The sequence below is a fragment of the Cibotium barometz genome, chromosome 10 (genome assembly GCF_041138505.1).
Source record: "Cibotium barometz isolate CiBa-2024 chromosome 10, ASM4113850v1, whole genome shotgun sequence".
Lineage (NCBI taxonomy): Eukaryota > Viridiplantae > Streptophyta > Polypodiopsida > Cyatheales > Cibotiaceae > Cibotium > Cibotium barometz.
Genome location: NC_141055.1, coordinates 11,798,715 through 11,817,675, shown reverse-complemented (window position 1 = coordinate 11,817,675; position 18,961 = coordinate 11,798,715). Strand labels below are relative to the sequence as shown.

General features: G+C 48.2%; 1 protein-coding gene and 1 pseudogene across 3 annotated transcripts in view; both read left to right on the top strand.

Moving 5' to 3' along the window:
- LOC147634556 (putative phospholipid-transporting ATPase 9) overlaps positions 1-18,961 on the top strand; it is a 101,043-nt gene that overhangs the window by 6,212 nt on the left and 75,870 nt on the right. The window lies entirely within an intron of this gene.
- Positions 1-18,961, top strand: part of LOC147634557 (uncharacterized) — a 28,490-nt pseudogene that overhangs the window by 1,534 nt on the left and 7,995 nt on the right.

Here is an 18,961-nt window from a genome sequence, read left to right as displayed (position 1 = left end):
GCCATTATGCGAATGACCAAATGACGAATCCCTGAGGCATCCACACTCCCGGGATCCAAGAAAAAATGAGCCAACTCCCAGAGTCGGCCTATCACATCTGTCACCTCCAGATCGCTCACATGATGAGAAAACTCAACTGCCTGAGTCTTCAAAGTGCTAAGAGCGAGCTCTAGAGTCCACTCCCGGTCGCAAGGGCCACATAGAGGGAACGAGAAGGCCACCGCTGAATCAAGTGCCTCCTCCCCGCGGGCCGGAGGTATCACTACATGAACTCGGATGGGTGCTGGCTCATGGGGGCCCTCTGCTCCAAAAAGCCGTGTGAAGGCGTAATCAAAAGCCTCCGAGCGCTGTCTAATGCCGAGGCGACTCAGCCGACTGCGGATAGATGATATCCGTGAAGCCCGAATCGGCATGGTAGGTCTCCTCTGTGGTGCTCGAGCGAGGTCGGTGCTCAGCGCCCTCCGGACTGCAGGTGATCGCCAGGGGACTGCCAGGGCCTCCCGGGAAGGTGAGGCGGGGGGGGGGGGGGGGGGGGGGGGGGGGAGGAGGGGGGGGCGAGGGGGGTGGAGAGGGAGCCGCTGCCGAAACCGGAGCGGGGATGGGAGGAGGCGAAGGTGGAAGCGAGTCGGTGGGAGGGGACGGGGGTGTGGGGGGTGAAGGAGGGGGTGCTGGGATCTCCTGGTCCTCAGTCGTCGCCGCAGGGGTCTCCTCCTGGAGGGGAGCAAAACTGTTCCTCACGGGAACCCAGTGAGGCTGAGACTGTGGCTGCTGCTGCAGCGGTCTCTGGGCGTGCTGCTGTGGCTGTCTCCCTCGGCGGCGTCCCTGTCCAAGCTGCCACGCCGAGGTCTCTGTGGCCTGAGCAGGTGTCCCGGACGCAGCCTGCCGAGCCGCATCTGTGGGCGGGCCATCAGGGGCCTGCTGCTGTGGTGAGGGTCGGGGTCTCCTGCGAGGGCAGGCCTTGGCCAGATGACCGACCTGCGTGCAAATGAAGCACTGGTTCGGGAGCCCCGAGAACTCCACTCTCTGATCAATCCATCCCCCCCCTATCCTAGGTAGCTGAATGACCTTAGGAAGGGAGGAGATGTCAGACACCAACACTCTGACCGAAGGTAGCCCAGCTGCTCTGGCCACCACTGAAGTTGCTGTGGGGCCAGTCTCTAGTACCGAGCCCACCAATGCTCCTAGCCTAGAGAGGAGCGAAAGATACTCCCGGCGGAGTCCAGGGAAGCAAACTGTAACATGGAAAAGGCGCTCTCCTTGCTCAGCCGCTGCTGGGTCAAAGCCATGCTGCCAAGGTGTCTGAAAAAAGCCCGAGCACCCCTGATGTCTAGGGGACTCATGGCAAGGACCTTGGCCACGCTCTGGGCGGTCTCGAACTCGATCTGGTAATGTCCACGGCCCAGAAGCTGTACGTCCAGGATCTTGCCCACATCTGCAAGAAGGCGGGCCTGGAGAAGATCCCGGATCTCCCCTCTGCTGGGGCGAGTGGACTATACGGCAGATGGTGGAATGTGCCTGAAGGCGTTCCACCTCTGTGGCGAGGCTTGCTTCCTCTTCCGGCGAAAGAGAAAGCCTGATGGGGGTGTCCTCAGGGGCGGGCGAGGGGGCTGCGAATGAGTCCCTCTGAGGCGGGGCAGGAGGAACCTCCATCAGAGTTTGAAGTTGTGTCGAAGGCGGAGCGGAGACGGAGAACCTGCACGAACCGAGCTGCACACGAGGGTGGGGGAAGGCGAAAAGTAAAAAGGGAAAAAAAATAAAAAATCCCTGGGGGCGGAGAAAAACAGAGAGAAGAGGCACTCGGATGGCGAAGGGAGTTGGCTCGGAAATTCGGAGACCCAAGACTTCCTAGTAGCTTTAGGCATGATGTTAACGCGGGGGGGGGGGGGGGGGGGGGGGGGGGGGAAGTAGCACGAAAAGGGCGAGAGAGGGGGAACGAGAGCTGGCGAAGGGGGGGGGGGGGGGGCGAGGCGCTGAAGAGGAGGGGGGGTGGGCGCGATGGCGAAGAGCTACGGGAGGGGGGGGGGGCGATGGCGAAGAGCAGTGGAGGGGGGGTGCTTCAGCGCAGGCAAGCCAGGCGAAGGGGGGGGCGGCGCAAACCTGAGGGCAGGCGGAGGGGGGAAAACGCGATGGCGGGCAGGGAGAAGGGAGTGCAGACAGAAGCGCGAGCGGGGGGGGGGGGGGGAGCGCGGAGCTTCAGCGAGCGATGGAGATAAGATAGTTTTATGCGAGCTTGTTCCCTGGCCCCAAACTCCTTCTTCGACAGCAATTTAAAAACCTCTGCTACAACTTCAGGGGTTAAAGAGAGAGTTCTAGAAATCATGCCTCTGGTTTTTCTAAGAATATCTAACTGTGATTTAGCATAATAGTAGCATTTGTACTCACCCCATGGAAGAGAAGCAAAAGCCTTCAACCCTATCCTCTGTAGCCAAACCGCATTTTCCTCTGCCTTGCAATCAATTTCCACTTTGAAATCCATAAAGGGATCCATGAGAGACTGTCGTATCTTCACTGCGCTGAGAGGTGTTTCTGTCACAGCATCCTCGTCTGCAGACCCTTCTTCCTCCACTTCAGGGCTGCTGACATCTACACTGAGGACAACTCCTTTTCGACGAGATCTTCTTGGCAGCTCATCCTCCTCAGGCCCGGGCTGCATAGTGATGATTTGCTTGCCCTTTGCCATGGCTGAGGATGTTTGTACAATGGGTAAGTACTTGCTAGGCTTTGGTGGCAACATGCAAAAGACACAAAAACGATGGACTTGATAGCTCGCACCTTCGATTAGCGCATGCAACACACGTCGTCTTTCAAAAAGCACTAATGGTACCCGCGCTACAATGATTTTAGTTAGTGGAGAGTCAGCGCTCAAACCAAGAAATGTTTGAAAATTTTTCACTTTAAAAATTCCGACCTTTTGTACTCCGACCTGGTAACATCCAACTAACCATGCTCCAACTAAGTGACTCAGTAGCTCTGAAACCTGCTGTCTCGGATTTGCCACAGTTGACTCAACTAAATATCTGACCCAGCATCAATTACATTGCCAAGCCATTTCCCCTATATTGGGCCATATGGAACAACACTCTTCTCCTTCATCTCCTGTCCAAAACACTCTTGTTGATAGCAAAATCTATCTTCCTTGCTTTCTGCAAACTTCTCTGGCTCAAGCAACCTTGCTATTGGCCAATCTAAATGAGGTGGCTTACCCTGAAACTTCTTCAACTTGAAACCATTGACAGGTTTCTCTACTCTAGTACCAAAAACATCAGCCACAATAAATGTGCCTTGACCCAAATCCTGCACAATCTGATAAGGTCCTTTATACCTCAAAGTCAGCTTTCCTGGATGTGGTCCTAGCCTGGATTTGTACAACATCACCCGGTCTCCAACTTGAAATACCTTAAACTTCACATTCATGCTTACCCATGCTTGCCTTCTTCTCTGAATCACCTCAGTAATGTAAGCACTGACCAATCTATCTTCTTCCAACTGCATCAGATATTTACTCCTGTGCTGAACTGACAATTTAGGAGACATCTTCGCTGCACTAACTCTCAGACTTGGTACCACAGCTTCAAGTCCATAAACTAATTTAAATGGTGTCATACCTGTTGTGACTTTGAAAGCTGTTATGAAAGACCATAATGCAGAGTCCAACTTCTCATCCCAGTCCTTGTGGTTCTCCTGCACAATCTTCTTCAAAATTTTGACCAAGGTTTTATTAGTGCTTTCAGCTTGTCCATTAGCTTGGGGATGATATGCTGTAGACTTCTTATGCATGATCATGTGAGTCTTGGTTAGCTCAGAGATCATCTCATTCAAAAAATGAGTTCCCCTGTCACTCACCAACTCCACAGGGCATCCAAACCTGGTCATAATGTTGTGGTACAAAAACTTGGCCATACTTTGAGCTTTATTGTCCATAAGTGCTACAGCTTCTACCCACTTAGTGCAGTAATTAGTTGCCACTAGAATGTACTTACATCCCCTGTTGGTAGTTGGCTTCACAGGCCCTACAAAATCCAATCCCCACTTCTGAAATGGCTCTAATGGCAGAATAGGATGATCAGACATTCTATCCCGAGAATCACGCTGTCCAAGTTTTTGGCAAATAACACAACTTTTTGCATGCTCATGTGCATCCTTCAACACAGTAGGCCACCATAATCTAGCTTGCAATATCTTCTTACCTGTAATGTCTCCTGAAAAATGTCCTCCTGCTGCACGTGAATGAGCTTCTTGAAGTACAGACTTCTGTTCAAATTCAGGAAATGTGATGCAATATTGGATGCAGTAGCAGGGCAAGAGTTGTATAGATTTTTAGATGGTTTTTCTGGGTACAATCAGATTAAGGTTGCTAAGGAGGATCAGCATAAAACGGCCTTTATTACGGAATGGGATAGGATTTTATGAGGGTATTTGTATTTGCAGCATCTGAAGTTATGTTTTGAAAGATGTAGAAAGTTCAGGATGTCCCTCAACCCCTATAAGAGTGTTTTTGCTGTCAGGAGTGGAATTTTGTTGGGACATGTTGTGTCCAAAGAGGGGATGTCTATGGATGAAAAGAAAATTGAAGTTATCAAGGCAGCTAAAGTTCTAGAGAATGGGAAGAAAGTGAGTAGGTTTGTTGGACATGTAAAATGGCATGCGAGGTACATCAGATATTTGGCTAATGTTTGTATGCCTCTTTCTCATTTAACAAAGAAGAATGTGCCATTTGTTTGGGCTGAACCTCTGGAGAAGTCATTTCAGATGTTCAAGAAAATGTTATCAGTGGCTCCAGTATTACAACCTCCAGATTGGACTTTACCTTTTCATGTGTTTGTTGATGCATCGGATATGGCTATAGGAGCTGTTCTTATGCAGGAAAAAGTAAGAGGGTGGTTCAGGCCTGTATATTATGCTAGTAGAGTCTTGACAGCAGCTGAAAGGAATTATATAGTGACTGAGAGAGAAGCTCTTGGGATGGTGTATGCTTCGAACAAATTTAGACTTTATTTATTGAGCAACAGGGTGATTTTTCATGTTGACCATCAAGCATTGCTGTATCTGATTAAGAAGCCATTGTTAACTGGAAGGTTAGCCAGATGGATGCTGTTGTTACAGGAATTTTATTTTGTCATTGTCCACACACCAGGCAAGGAGCATGCTATAGCTGATTACCTGAGTAGATTAGAAACTGGAGAAGAGCCAAAAGGTATCAATGATGATTTACCTGATGCAGAGCTGTTTGAGGTGCAAAATGCAATATCTGAGTCATGGTATGATCAGATGTTGATATTTTTGACAGATGGGACTATGCCAACAAGTTTTTCAGCTGATCAAAGAAAAAAATTTGCTCTTTAAAGTATACCTTTTTTGGTGATTGCACAATGCAGGAGCAATATATAAGAAGGGGATTGATCAGGTGATTAGAAGGTGTGTTCTTGAATTTGAACAGAAGGCTGTACTTCAAGAAGCTCATTCAGGTGCAGCAGGAGGACATTTTTCAGGAGACATTACAGGTAAGAAGATATTGCAAGCTGGATTATGGTGGCCTACTGTGTTGAAGGATGCACATGAGCATGCAAAAAGTTGTGTTATTTGCCAAAAACTTGGACAGCGTGATTCTCGGGATAGAATGTCTGATCATCCTATTCTGCCATTAGAGCCATTTCAGAAGTGGGGATTGGATTTTGTAGGGCCTGTGAAGCCAACTACCAGCAGGGGATGTAAGTACATTCTAGTGGCAACTGATTACTGCACTAAGTGGGTAGAAGCTGTAGCACTTATGGACAATAAAGCTCAAAGTGTGGCCAAGTTTTTGTACCACAACATTATGACCAGGTTTGGATGCCCTGTGGAGTTGGTGAGTGACAGGGGAACTCATTTTTTGAATGAGGTGATCTCTAAGCTAACCAAGACTCACATGATTATGCATAAGAAGTCTACAGCATATCATCCCCAGGCTAATGGACAGGTTGAAAGCACTAATAAAACCTTGGTCAGAATTTTGAAGAAGATTGTGCAGGAGAACCACAAGGACTGGGATGAGAAGTTGGACTCTGCATTATGGTCTTTCATAACAGCTTTCAAAGTCACAACAGGTATGACACCATTTAAATTAGTTTATGGACTTGAAGCTGTGGTACCAAGTCTGAGAGTTAGTGCAGTGAAGATGTCTCCTAAATTGTCAGTTCAGCACAGGAGTAAATATCTGATGCAGCTGGAAGAAGATAGATTGGTCATTGCTTACATTACTGAGGTGATTCAGAGAAGAAGGCAAGCATGGGTAAGCATGAATGTGAAGTTTAAGGTATTTCAAGTTGGAGACTGGGGTGATGTTGTACAAATCCAGGCTAGGACCACATCCAGGAAAGCTGACTTTGAGGTATAAAGGACCTTATCAGATTGTACAGGATTTGGGTCAAGGCACATTTATTGTGGCTGATGTTTTTGGTACTAGAGTAGAGAAACCTGTCAATGGTTTCAGGTTGAAGAAGTTTCAGGGTAAGCCACCTCATTTAGATTGGCCAATAGCAGGGTTGCTTGAGCCAGAGAAGTTTGCAGAAAGCAAGGAAGATAGATTTTGCTATCAACAGGAGTGTTTTGGACAGGAGATGAAGGAGAAGAGTGTTGTTCCATATGGCCCAATATAGGGTAAATGGCTTGGCAATGTAATTGATGCTGGGTCGAAAGGGCAAAAGATGACTGCCTCTTACTGCTCCGTAAAACTGCTCCTGGGCCTGAAGTAGATCTCCTCGTGTCCGGATCTCCTCCCCAAACCGAGTCACTCCAACCGTGGAGTCGGACTCCATCCAACAATCCCCCTCTTGTGTCAAGAGTCCATGATCCTTCGCATGCCGCAGAAACCACAGGAAACACAATCCTGCCTCCCAAAGAGTCATCCGCAACCATGAGCTCAACTGCCTCATCAGGAAGCTCCTGTCCAATCTGGTGTCCATCAGCCAGATCAATGAACCACTCTGCTTCTGAGTCAAAGAGGCATCACACTGCTCACAAGGATCAACACCTGTTATGGTGCAAAAACAAGTCCTGGAAACCTGATGAAGACCACGCAAGGCCTTCTGAAACCTGTCAACCACCCCCTCTGAATCCGGAACCACAAAGCCTGGAGTATGCACCTCCTTCTGCAAGTAATCAACTGCCACCTGCCTGGCTTTCTGAAAGGTCCCCGTGGAAAGAACATCCTCATCTACTGGAGCTTCTTTGTCCCGAATACGACGAGACATCAGAGCATAAGTGACGTGTTCAGTTTCCTCTGACTGACGAACACAAGAACCACCAACATCAATACTGGAGAGTTCCTGCCAACTGCTACCATCTACTGGCAAGCTATCCACCATCTGGTCCCGGAAAGCCTGCACACCTACAGCGTATCCACACACAAGTGGCCATTACCAGACTGCCACTCATCACAAACCTGAGGACCTGGGAGAGAGTGTTAGGACACTGCCTCCAATAGTGGCCTTTCTCGCCACAGTCATTACAGGTCCTCTCTGCCTTTAGTTTCTCGCGGCCAGTAACGGACTTCTTCTCAGAAGACTTCTCCGACGAAGCCTTCCCTTTGCCCGTGTTACGGCCTTTCGACCGTTGGCCAGTTAAGGCCTCCGAACCTCCACCCTGAGGAGGGGTTCGTGAATCGTTCCTCTTGGTCCAAGACCATGGGCACAAGCTCCTCCCACGTGATGGTGCTGAGCCTGCCACTGGTAATCAAAGACGAGTAAAATGCTGAGTACTGAGAGGGCAAGTGCGACAGCAACGTTATGGCCATGTCCTCTGACGATATCTCCTTCGCAGCCTGAAGAACTTCTCGCTGAAGAGCCTGCAGCTTGTTAATATGCTCCCGCATCGTCGACGACTTTGCAGGGTTCATAACCCGCATCTGTACTTCCAAGGAAATCCTCTTCATGGGTGATACCCTGTTGTAAAGAGAGGCCAAATGCTGCCATATACCTCTGGCCAGCGTCATATGCTTTACATGATTGATTACCTGCGGTGTGCAATTGAGAAAGATAAACGAACGGACCCTGGCGTCGACACGATCCCACATTTGTGTCTGAGCCTCCCGGTCCTTTCGGATCGACGGTAACTCCCCTTCCTCTACTTCTGGCCGTGGAACCCCAACGACGACGAAACCAGCGAGGTCGTAAGACTCCAGAACAGATTCCATCATAACCTTCCATATGCCGTAGTTGCTCCCGTCCAACTGACGGTCCACCGGGAACGTGGGGAGTGTCGGGATCTTCACATGTCTCTCGGCCATCTCAAATAGATCTGCCATTGCGGGGATGTACTTTGAAAAGGGTGGGTGGGTGGGAACAAAGAAGAACTAATACTTGCAAGTGGCTGTCCAACAAATCAGCCCGCCGTCCTCTTGCTTCTCCTCTTCCCGAACAGTCCAAACCAGTCCACCAATCAGCCACACAACAGTCCCCCTCTTGCTCACACAAACTCCCAAGATCTATCACGAGCCTAGGGCTCTGATACCATGTCAGAATACGCAGCGGAGATGATGACCAGATCTGGGAACACGAGCAAAACGCATGCAGAAAAAAATACAGCACAAGAGAGAGAGAGATAGAGGCGTGTAACTCTGCTCTATATACACAAGAAGATCCCGGAGTATGAAGATCCCGGAGTATGATACAAAAATGGTATGGGGGCTGGGGGCCTATATATATGCCCCCACATTAGCTGTCGGCCTGCTATAGGGCAGCCGACTGGACACAGAAATCCTCCACGATTGACTAATCACAGTCGGCCAGCATCAAAATGGGTCGGCCAGCAGAGCAGAAGAGTCCCACGACTCATGTAGTGCAGTCGGCCATGTCACAGATGCAGTCGGCCAGGCTCAGGGTCCTCCTGCCACTACTAGACTGCCTCCCATGCCACAGAAAAATAGGAAAAATAGGGGAAAAATATGGAGAGTGGGGAAAAATGATAAAACACCTCATAAGGGCGGGCACACCCACAACAAAGGCCGTGGTGTATAAAACTAGACAGGAGATGACTTCTAACAGGTTTGCCCAAATGTGGGGGGCAAGCCTGTGATAAAGCTTGTGGAAAACTTGGTTGTTTCTCTCGTGGGTAGAGTGCCCAAGGATTGGAGACATAGGCATGTGACCAGTTTTGTGGAAGACCACATTGGACATCAGTCACCCGACCTGGGAAAAATGCTAGAAAAAATATGGAAAAAAGGGGTGGCTAGTCCACAACCAAGGGCTACAAAAAGGGACCAAAAAGGAAATCCAACCATGAGCAGAAACTGGGGATGAATGTGCTAACAACACATAGATGCAACAAACAAGAAGAGATAGATGGATGTTAGAAGTCATCTCCTGTCTAGATTTATACACCAGGGCCTTTGTTGTGGGTGTGCCCGCCCTTATTAGGTGTTTTATCATTTTTCCTCACTCCCCGTATTTTTCCCCTATTTTTCCCATTTTTTCTGAGGCTTGGGAGGGCTGCCAGAGGGTGCCAAGAGCAGTACAGTGCTGGCCGACTGGGTGTTTATCAGTCGTGGGCACTCTTGCTGCTGGCCGACTGTTTTTCATCAGTCGTGGGCACCAGTTTGCTGGCCGACTGCATTTATGCAGTCGTGGGCTTTTCTTTATGCTGGCCGACTGCCCTCTAGGGAGGTATATATTATTATATAGGTCCTCAGCCCCCATACCTCATTTGTATCATTCCTCGGGATCTTCTTGTGTATATAGAGCAGAGTTACACGCCTACATCTGTCTCTCTCTTGTGCTGTTTTTCTGCCTGCGTTTTTGCTCTCGTGTTCCCAGATTTGGTCATCATCTCCGCTGCGTATTCTGACATGGTATCAGAGCCCTAGGCTCTAGATAGGTCTTGGGATTTGTGTGAGCAAGAGGGGGACTGTTTTGTGGCTGATTGGTGGACTGTTTTGGGCTGATCGGGAAGAGGAGAAGCAAGAGGAAGGCGGGCTGATTTGCTGGACAGCCACTTGCAGTTTTTAGTTCTTCTTTGTTCCCACCCACCCACCCTTTTCAGAGTACATCCCCGCTATGGCAGATCTGTTTGAGATGGCCGAGAGACATGTGAAGATCCCGACACTCCCCACGTTCCCGGTGGACCGTCAGTTGGACGGGAGCAACTACGGCATATGGACGGTGATGATGGAATCTGTTCTGGAGTCTTACGACCTCACCGATTTCGTCGTTGTTGGTATTCCACGGCCGGAAGTAGAGGAAGGGGAGTTACCGTCGATCCGGAAGGACCGGGAGGCCCAGACACAGATGTGGGATCGTGTCAACGCCAGGGTCCGTTCGTTTATTTTCCTCAACTGCACACCGCAGGTAATCAATCATGTAAAGCATATGACGCTGGCCAGAGGTATATGGCAGCATTTGGCCTCACTTTACAACAGGGTATCGCCCATGAAGAGGATTTCCTTGGAAGTACAGATGCGGGTTATGAGCCCTGCAAAGTCGTCGACGATGCGGGAGCATATTAACAAGCTGCAGGCTCTTCAGCAGGAAGTTCTTCAGGCTGGGACGGAGATATCGTCAGAGGACATGGCCATCACGTTGCTGTCACACTTGCCCTCTTCGTACTCAGCATTTTACTCGTCGTTGATTACCAGTGGCAGGCTCAGCACCATCACATGGGAGGAGCTTGTGCCCATGGTCCTGGACCAGGAGGAACGATTCACGAACCCTCCTCAGGGTGGAGGTTCGGAGGCCTTAACTGGCCAACGGTCGAAAGGCCGTAACTCGGGCAAAGGGAAGGCTTCATCGGAGAAGTCTTCTGAGAAGAAGTCCGACGCTGACCGCGAGAAGCTGAAGGCAGAGAGGACTTGTAATGATTGTGGCGAGAAAGGCCACTATACTGGAGGCAGTCTCCCAAGCGGAAGACCGAGAAGGGTGAAGACTCCTCAGCAGCAATCATGAAGACTCCGGCTTTTGTGCACCTGGAGGTGATGGACACCGATGTTTCATTTTCTTCAGGTAGGGAGGAGATTGGAGGACTCTCCGCAACGGATACTCGGGAGTGGATTCTCGATAGTGGTGCTTCCAGGCACATGACTCCTTCCCGTTCCGGTTTACAGGATCTCTGCAGGTGTTCTGGTCATATTCTTACTGGGGATACGTCCACTATCCCAGTTCACAGTGAGGGCAGGATGGAGATAGTTCCCGATGGCAGAGGGGGGAAGCATTCCTCCCAGGTGTTGTATGTTCCGGCACTTGGTTTTCATCTGTTGTCAGTGCATCAGGTTTGCAAGACTGGCGTACGGGTGGAGTTTGATGAGCATTTGGTTGCTCTCCGGGACAAAGCAACAGGCTAGGTGGTTTGGGAAGGTGGAGTGGAGAATGGAGTTTACAGGCTCTCAGCACTCTCTCCCAGGTCCTCAGGATTGTGATGAGTGGCAGTCTGGTAATGGCCACTCAAGTGTGGATACGCTGCAGGTGCGGGCTTTCTGAGACCAGGTGGTGGATAGCTTGCCAGTAGATGGCAGCAATTGGCAGGAACTTTCCAGTACTGATGTTGGTAGTTCTTGTGTTTGTGAGTCAGAGGAAGCTGAACAGGTCACTTATGCTCTGATGTCTCGTAGTGTTCGGGACAGAGAACTTCCAGTTGTTGAGGCTGTTCTTTCCACGGGGAGCTTTCGGAAAGCCAGGCAGGTAGCAGGTGCTTACTTGCAGAAGGAGGTGGTTTCTCCAGGCTTTGTGGTTCCGGATTCAGAGGGGGGGGTTGACAGGTTTCATCAGGTTTCCAGGACTTGCTTGTGCACCGTAACAGGTGTTGATCCTTGTGAGCAGTGTGATGTCTCTGTGATTCAGAAGCTGTATGGTTCATGGATCTGGTTGATGGACACCAGATTGGACGAGAGCTTCCTGATGAGGCAGTTGAGCTCATGGTTGCAGATGTCTCTTTGGGAGGCAGGATTGCGTTTCCTGTGGTTTCTGCGGCATGCGAAGGATCATGGACTCTTGTACACAGGAGGGGGATTGTTGGATGGAGTCCGACTCCACGTCTGGAGTGACTCGGTTTGGGGAGGAGATTCGGACATGAGGGGATCTACTTATGGCCTAGGAGCAGTTTTACGGAGCAGCAGGAGGTTACATTGCAGGTTTGGGCTTCCACTGGAGGAACCCATGGTCATCCAGAGGCACTTTGTTCGTGAACAGATCGTTGCTGATGGAGTTCTGTTCGACGGAGGACAGTACAGTGGACCTCTTCACGAAGTCGCTCTCTCAGGATTTGCTCAGGCTCCCAGTGGTTGGTTTCACAGCCAGGAGCTGAGAGGGGGTGTTAGAAGTCATCTCCTGTCTAGATTTATACACCAGGGCCTTTGTTGTGGGTGTGCCCGCCCTTATTAGGTGTTTTATCATTTTTTCTCACTCCCTGTATTTTTCCCCTATTTTTTCCCATTTTTTCTGAGGCTTGGGAGGGCTGCCAGAGGGTGCCAAGAGCAGTACAGTGCTGGCCGACTGGGTGTTTATCAGTCGTGGGCACGTGGGCACCAGTTTGCTGGCCGACTGCATTTATGCAGTCGTGGACCTTTTTATCAGTCGTGGGCTTTTCTTTATGCTGGCCGACTGCCCTCTAGGGAGGTATATATAGGTCCTCAGCCCCCATACCTCATTTGTATCATTCCTCGGGATCTTCTTGTGTATATAGAGCAGAGTTACACGCCTACATTTGTCTCTCTCTTGTGCTGTTTTTTTGCCTGCGTTTTTGCTCGTGTTCCCAGATTTGGTCATCATCTCCGCTGCGTATTCTGACAAGCACAACACTCAAAAGTAGATTGATGAGGATGAGTGAAATACAAGGGAAGTGACATGATAAGGTCACTTTCACACACTCATAAGAGTGCATACATACGCTCGGGGGAAATAATCATAGCTTGTACTTTTTTTTTTTGGAGAGTTTTCTTACACTCCCACACACTTGGTGCCTCCGAGGAATTTCGACCTCTTGCCAAACTTGTCCATGCAGCGAATATCTACTCTAGCTTGTACAGGGAGCAAATGACATAATAACCTTGAGCTTCTCAAAAGAGGTCTGCTTAAGCAGAGCCCAACAAAATACTCGATCCTCTTTTGTAGCATCTATTAGAGATTTGGTCTCTCTGTCAACGGTAGGGGACTCTCGGAACAATAATAATAGACCAACACTTTAGATACCAAACATAGAGCATGAAGACACAGTGGAAAAAAACCATGTACAATACAAAAAACGCCACACTGAGCCGGAACGGCCGGCCCCCCGTAGGAACTTCTTTATTAAGATAAAAACTTTCTTTTGTTACAAAGACCACCAAGGTGCGGGTGAAAAACACACGATCTTTCCCACAGTATTTCAGTAAGGCAACTCAAGTCCGCGATCCGCAAAGATCTCCCAAAAACTGTCCAAAGACAGTCCAAAAATAGCTCTCAAAACTGCCCTCTAAAATTGGCTTCAAAACTGTCACATGCACTTTGCATTGTAGTGCATGGTGACAAGCTGGCTCATCATCATCAGTGCAACATTGTACAGCATTAGTTCCTTTTAGGATGATATTTGTCGTACGCCATGACCCCATTGTAATCCTTAGTCCAGGATAAGTCAGGCACGAGCTAGGTAGGTCATTCTCAGCCATAGCAAGTCAGTCAGTCAGTCCAAGTCCCTTAACCCACTTGAAGAGATGCATTCATGCATGTAGAGTCAGTAGAAACCTTAGGGTTTGCATTAGAAAGCATTCTGCATATTGCATATCATTCATCATTGCATCTAGACCATTGCAGAAACCCTAGATATCATCTAGTATTTATCAGAATATTTACTAGGAATTTTCTGGTATTTTTCCCACAAATTCCAGCATTTTATACATCATTTAGATATTTTATTTGGACATGTGCAGTTGGCCAGCACTGTAGCCAGCCGACTAGCACATCTTACCCATATAAATAGCCCAGCATGGTATTCATTCATTCATTCATCGTATTCAGCATAGAGCATTCAACGCTTGGAGCCTTTAGCACAAGGAGCATAAAGCGACTGCAGTTTCCAGCCCTCATACCTCAGCGTTTTCCTCCTACAGCCCTGGGCGCATCAACGCATGACTATTCAGCCCCTGCATCAGCAAAACGCAGCAGTTTCAGCATTCAGCCAGCATTCAACCTTGCGTTTTCTGCATCCATACAATTTTCAGCATTCATCTATTCATCGTTTTGCTCGAGCCACTTGGTGAAGGTAAAACGCAGCATTCATATTCATTTACAGTATTCATACACAGTCTAGAACAGTCCCAAACAGCCCCTTTCTGAGCCTCAGCTTTACATCCCTCCCTCATTCCATTGGGAAGAGTGCAAAGGCTCGAGATTGGACATCATTGGTGCTTCTACAGTCGTGTATAGTTCAGCCCAACTCTCAATCTTTAGAGGTCTTGTGTTTGGCTTATCGTCAATGACACCATCAGTCTCTTCAAAGATAATAAAGCAAATACTATCTCGGTAATGGGATAGGGGGCCCTTCAGTGGGTAATTCGGGACACCCATACGGTGTACAGTTCTCATCTCTCTCTCTCAAATCTCTTAAAAGTTTCAAGTCTTAAAGTGGATTGCTAAACTCGTGAAACTCAGGATACAGAAGACGGTGTGAACATTTGTGTGACAAGATCCTCCAATACGAATACTTCCGTTGCATGTTACATTGGTATCAGATTCAGCTTGTCCACACACACCGTATCCTAGCGTGAGGGCATCCTTGGATGGTCAGATTGCGTTCCGGCACGACCACCAACTTCAGCATCATGTCTATAAAGGAGAGTACCCATCAGCTGGAAGACGTCTCCCCTAAAGGAGACCTTGCTCTTCCGACCACCAACTTCAGCATCATGTCTATAGAGGAGAGTACCCATCAGCTGGAAGACGTCTCCCCTAAAGGAGACCTTGCTCTTCCGACCACAGCAGACACCATAGCTCTTCTTAGAGCTCAGAACCAGCTGCTCATGGAGCGTCTCCAACTCTTGGAGGCAACAACAGCATGTCCTCCTCCACCTCTAGCAGCCCCCGACTACATCTTCCTCTTCTTTCAGATGGAACAACAAAGAAGAGAAGATGAGGCCAGATGGAGAGAAGAAAAAGTAGAAGCAGAAGCAAGAAAACAACAAGAAAAGTAGAAAGACGGGACTATGAGTAAGCCCAATGCAGGTCGACGAAGACCGGCGTTAGGCTAAACTCGCCGCTCGGGAGCACCAACGAGAGCTCGATCGAGAACATATGTTACTCGAGCGCCAAAGGGAAAAGGAGGCCATTCATCTTAGATACCAGCACCTCTCCTCAGCTTTCTCCGCCTTAGGTGCCACTAGCCAGCAGTCCGCAGCATCAACTACCGTCATTCGCAGTCAACCAAATTTCAGTAAGTATGATGGTAAGTGTGATCATTTAGCAGTAAATCAGTTCATTCATCAATTTACTGCTGATTTTCCATTAGCTAGGATCACAGATCCTCAGATAGAGTCCACGTAGCGGCTCCCCATCATACTGGTGAGGCAGTCACTTGGTGGCAGCATTGGTCTAATCTTTATACAGACCAGACCACAGGTGTCACAGCTTTTAGCTGGGATACATTTATCCATGACCTGAAGACTAGATTCCTCCCGTCCCAATACATGACCGGTTTGGCAGATGAGTTCTATGGACTCAGACAGAACGGATCCCCAATGCTTGAGTTTTTTGGCAAGGTTATTACTTTAGCACATCAGTTAGGGCTATCTGCGCAAGCCAAGATGGAGCAATTCATTCGTGGATTGGATCCCAACATTCGGTTCACAGTTTGTAGCTTTGAACCCAATACATATGACCAAGCTTTGACTCGCGCTCAGAATGAAGAAATGAAGATGAACGGAGGCAAGCCCAAGCAGTCATCCCAGTCCAGTACCAAACCCCAGCAGCAGCAGCAGCAATCTGCTGCACAGCCAAGGAAAGGTAATGCATCTTGTAAAGATGCTAAGAAGGACGATAGTAATAGCTTTAGTTTCGGGGGTAAGAAAGATAAAGAATCTAAGCCTAAGAAAACCCCAACATAGAAGATCAGTCTGTCGATTCCGTAGAGTTTGGTACTCAACCCAATCTGGCCCTCAATTTTGAGCCTAGCCATTATTCAGTTCACAGACAGGCAAATAAATCTAGACGAGATATCCACTTCAAGGAAGGGGATTGGGTCTATCTGCGCATCATGAAACAAAGATTGAAACAAGTGGACAAACGTTGTCCCAAGCTTTCATTTCGTAGTTTTGGACCTTTCCCAATAGTTAAAAAGTTCAAGTGATGTCTCCATGAAGTTAACATTGCCTAACAGTCAAACGATGCATGATGTTTTCCATGTTTCTTGGCTAAAGCCATATGTTGGACCATAAGTTTTTGATGTTTCAAATGAACAACAGCCAGACGTGGTAGATGAAGCCGAAGTCATCGAGCCCGAGCAGATCATCATTGGAAGCATGGTTCCGGTCGACGGATATGTCAGTTCTATACGAAGTTTCGAGATCGAGGTACCCACGAAGTCGTATGGCTAGATGAGGAATTCTTTCAAGAGTACCCCCAGTTGTTGGCGGACTACTTGGAAGCCATGAACCTGCCGCCAAGCTAAGCACGAGGGAATGTCACATGCACTTTGCACTATAGTGCATGGTGACAAGCTGGCTCATCATCATCAGTGCAACATTGTACAGTATTAGTTCCTTTTAGGATGATATTTGTCATACATCGTGACCCCATTGTAATCCTCAGTCCAGGATAAGCCAGGCACGAGCTACGTAGGTCATTCTCAGCCATAGCAAGTCAGTCAGTCAGTCCAAGTCCCTTAACCCACTTGAAGAGATGCATTCATGCATGTAGAGTCAGTAGAAACCTTAGGGTTTGCATTAGAAAGCATTCTGCATATTGCGTATCATTCATTCATTGCATCTAGACCATTGCAGAAACCCCAGATATCATCTAGTATTTATCAGAATATTTACTAGGAATTTTTTGATATTTTTCCCACAAATTCCAGCATTTTATACATCATTTAGATAATTTATTTGAACATGTGTAGTCGGCTAGCACTGTAGCCAGCCAACTAGGACATCTTACCCATATAAATAGCCCAGCATGGTATTCATTCATTCATTCATCATATTCAGCATAGAGCATTCAACGCTTGGAGTCTTTAGCACAAGGAGCATAAAGCGATTGCAGTTTCCAGCCCTCATACCTTAGCATTTTCCTCCTACAGCCCTAGGCGCATCAACGCATGAGCATTCAGCCCTTGCATCAGCAAAACGCAGCAGTTTCAGCATTCAGCCAGCATTCAGCCTTGCGTTTTTTGCATCCATATAGTTTTCAATATTCATCTATTCATTGTTTTGCTCCAGCCACTTGGTGAAGGTAAAACGCAGCATTCATATTCATTTACAGTGTTCATACACAGTCTAGAACAGTCCCAAATTACCCCTCTCAGCCTCAGCTTTGCATCCCTCCCTCATTTTATTGGGAAGAGTGCATAGGCTCGAGATTGGACATCATTGGTGCTTCTACAGTCATGTATAGTTCAGCCCAACTCTCGGTCTTCAGAGGTTTTGCATTTGGCTTATTGTCAGTCACACTGTCAGTCTCTTCAAAGATAATAAAGCAAATACTATCTGGGTAATGGGATAGGTGGGCCTTTAGTGGGTAATTTGGGACCCCATACGGTGTACAGTTCTCATCTCTCTCTCTCTCGCTCTCGCTCTCTCTCGCTCTCGCTCGCTCTCGCTCTCTCTCAAATCTCTTAAAAGTTTGAAGTCTTAAAGTGGATTGCTAAACTTGTGAAACTCAGGATACAGAAGACGGTGTGAGCATTTGTGTGACAGGATCCTCCAATACGAATACTTCCGCTGCATGTTACAAAAATTGCCCTCAAAACTGACTGATTAAGCTTCACATGTGTGAGCTGCACCGTCCCTGTATGACTGTACGGATAGGCCCAGTCAGCGGTTGAATCTTTGTTCCATCAGTGTTGAGAGGGAGAGAAGAAAGAGTATGCTATGCCAGTTGCAGCCCCCTCTGTTCGGCCTAAGCAAAGAGGAAGCTTGTGGTATGGCTATAGTGGAGAGAGAACAAGGGAAAACCAGATGCTGGCCCAGGCTGTACGACCAGAGAGAATAGATCCAACAGCCTCTACCTGCTATACAGATAGCCAGCGAAGAAGAAGAGAGAGAAAGTTGGGTGACTGTGCGGCTGTTTCTTCTAGCGGCGGCAGATGTACGGATAGCTTTAGCGCAAGAGAGAGAGGGAGAGTTGGTCGCTTGCTGAAGATGTGTGCGCCTACACTCTAAAACAGCCCCTACCTCTTGTTCCTTCACGATTCAGGCCATCCCCTTAAGGGAGTCAGCCAGCTCTATAAATATGGTCCATGCTTTTCCTTTTTGCCAAAAGTAGCCTTGGTTGCTTAGAATATCCCCATTTTGCTAAAAGTGGCCTTGCTTGCTTAAAATACCCCACTTTTAACCTTTCCCCCAAACCTCCCCAAGTTGAAGCTAGGCACCCTGTTTTTTCCTCATAGACTTGTCCAAAAGTAATAATATGTTCTCCCCTTTGTTAATAGGGTGTGAAAACACTATCCCCTCTCTATAATGATGAAAATCCTAGGGTACTTTTGCCCTGATGCCATCTTTCAGGCCAAAATCTTGCTGGTTAATGTTCTTGCTTTTTTTTGTGGAAAAATCCCCGTTCACACCTTGGTTCCACCTAGTGTATAAAACACTGGTCGAGACGGGTGAGCGACCCAAATGGTGAGATCCCCTCCGTCCTATAAAGCAGTTGTCCGCAACTGTATAAACTTGATACCAATGAGATATCCTTCGAGAATAGCAGATGCACTGCCAATCCTTAATATTTCAGCCATAAATCTAGATCCACAATCCAAAGTCAGATACGGGCACAAGAGCCAACCGTATCTTTTTCCACATCCCGAGTCAATAACTCTGATC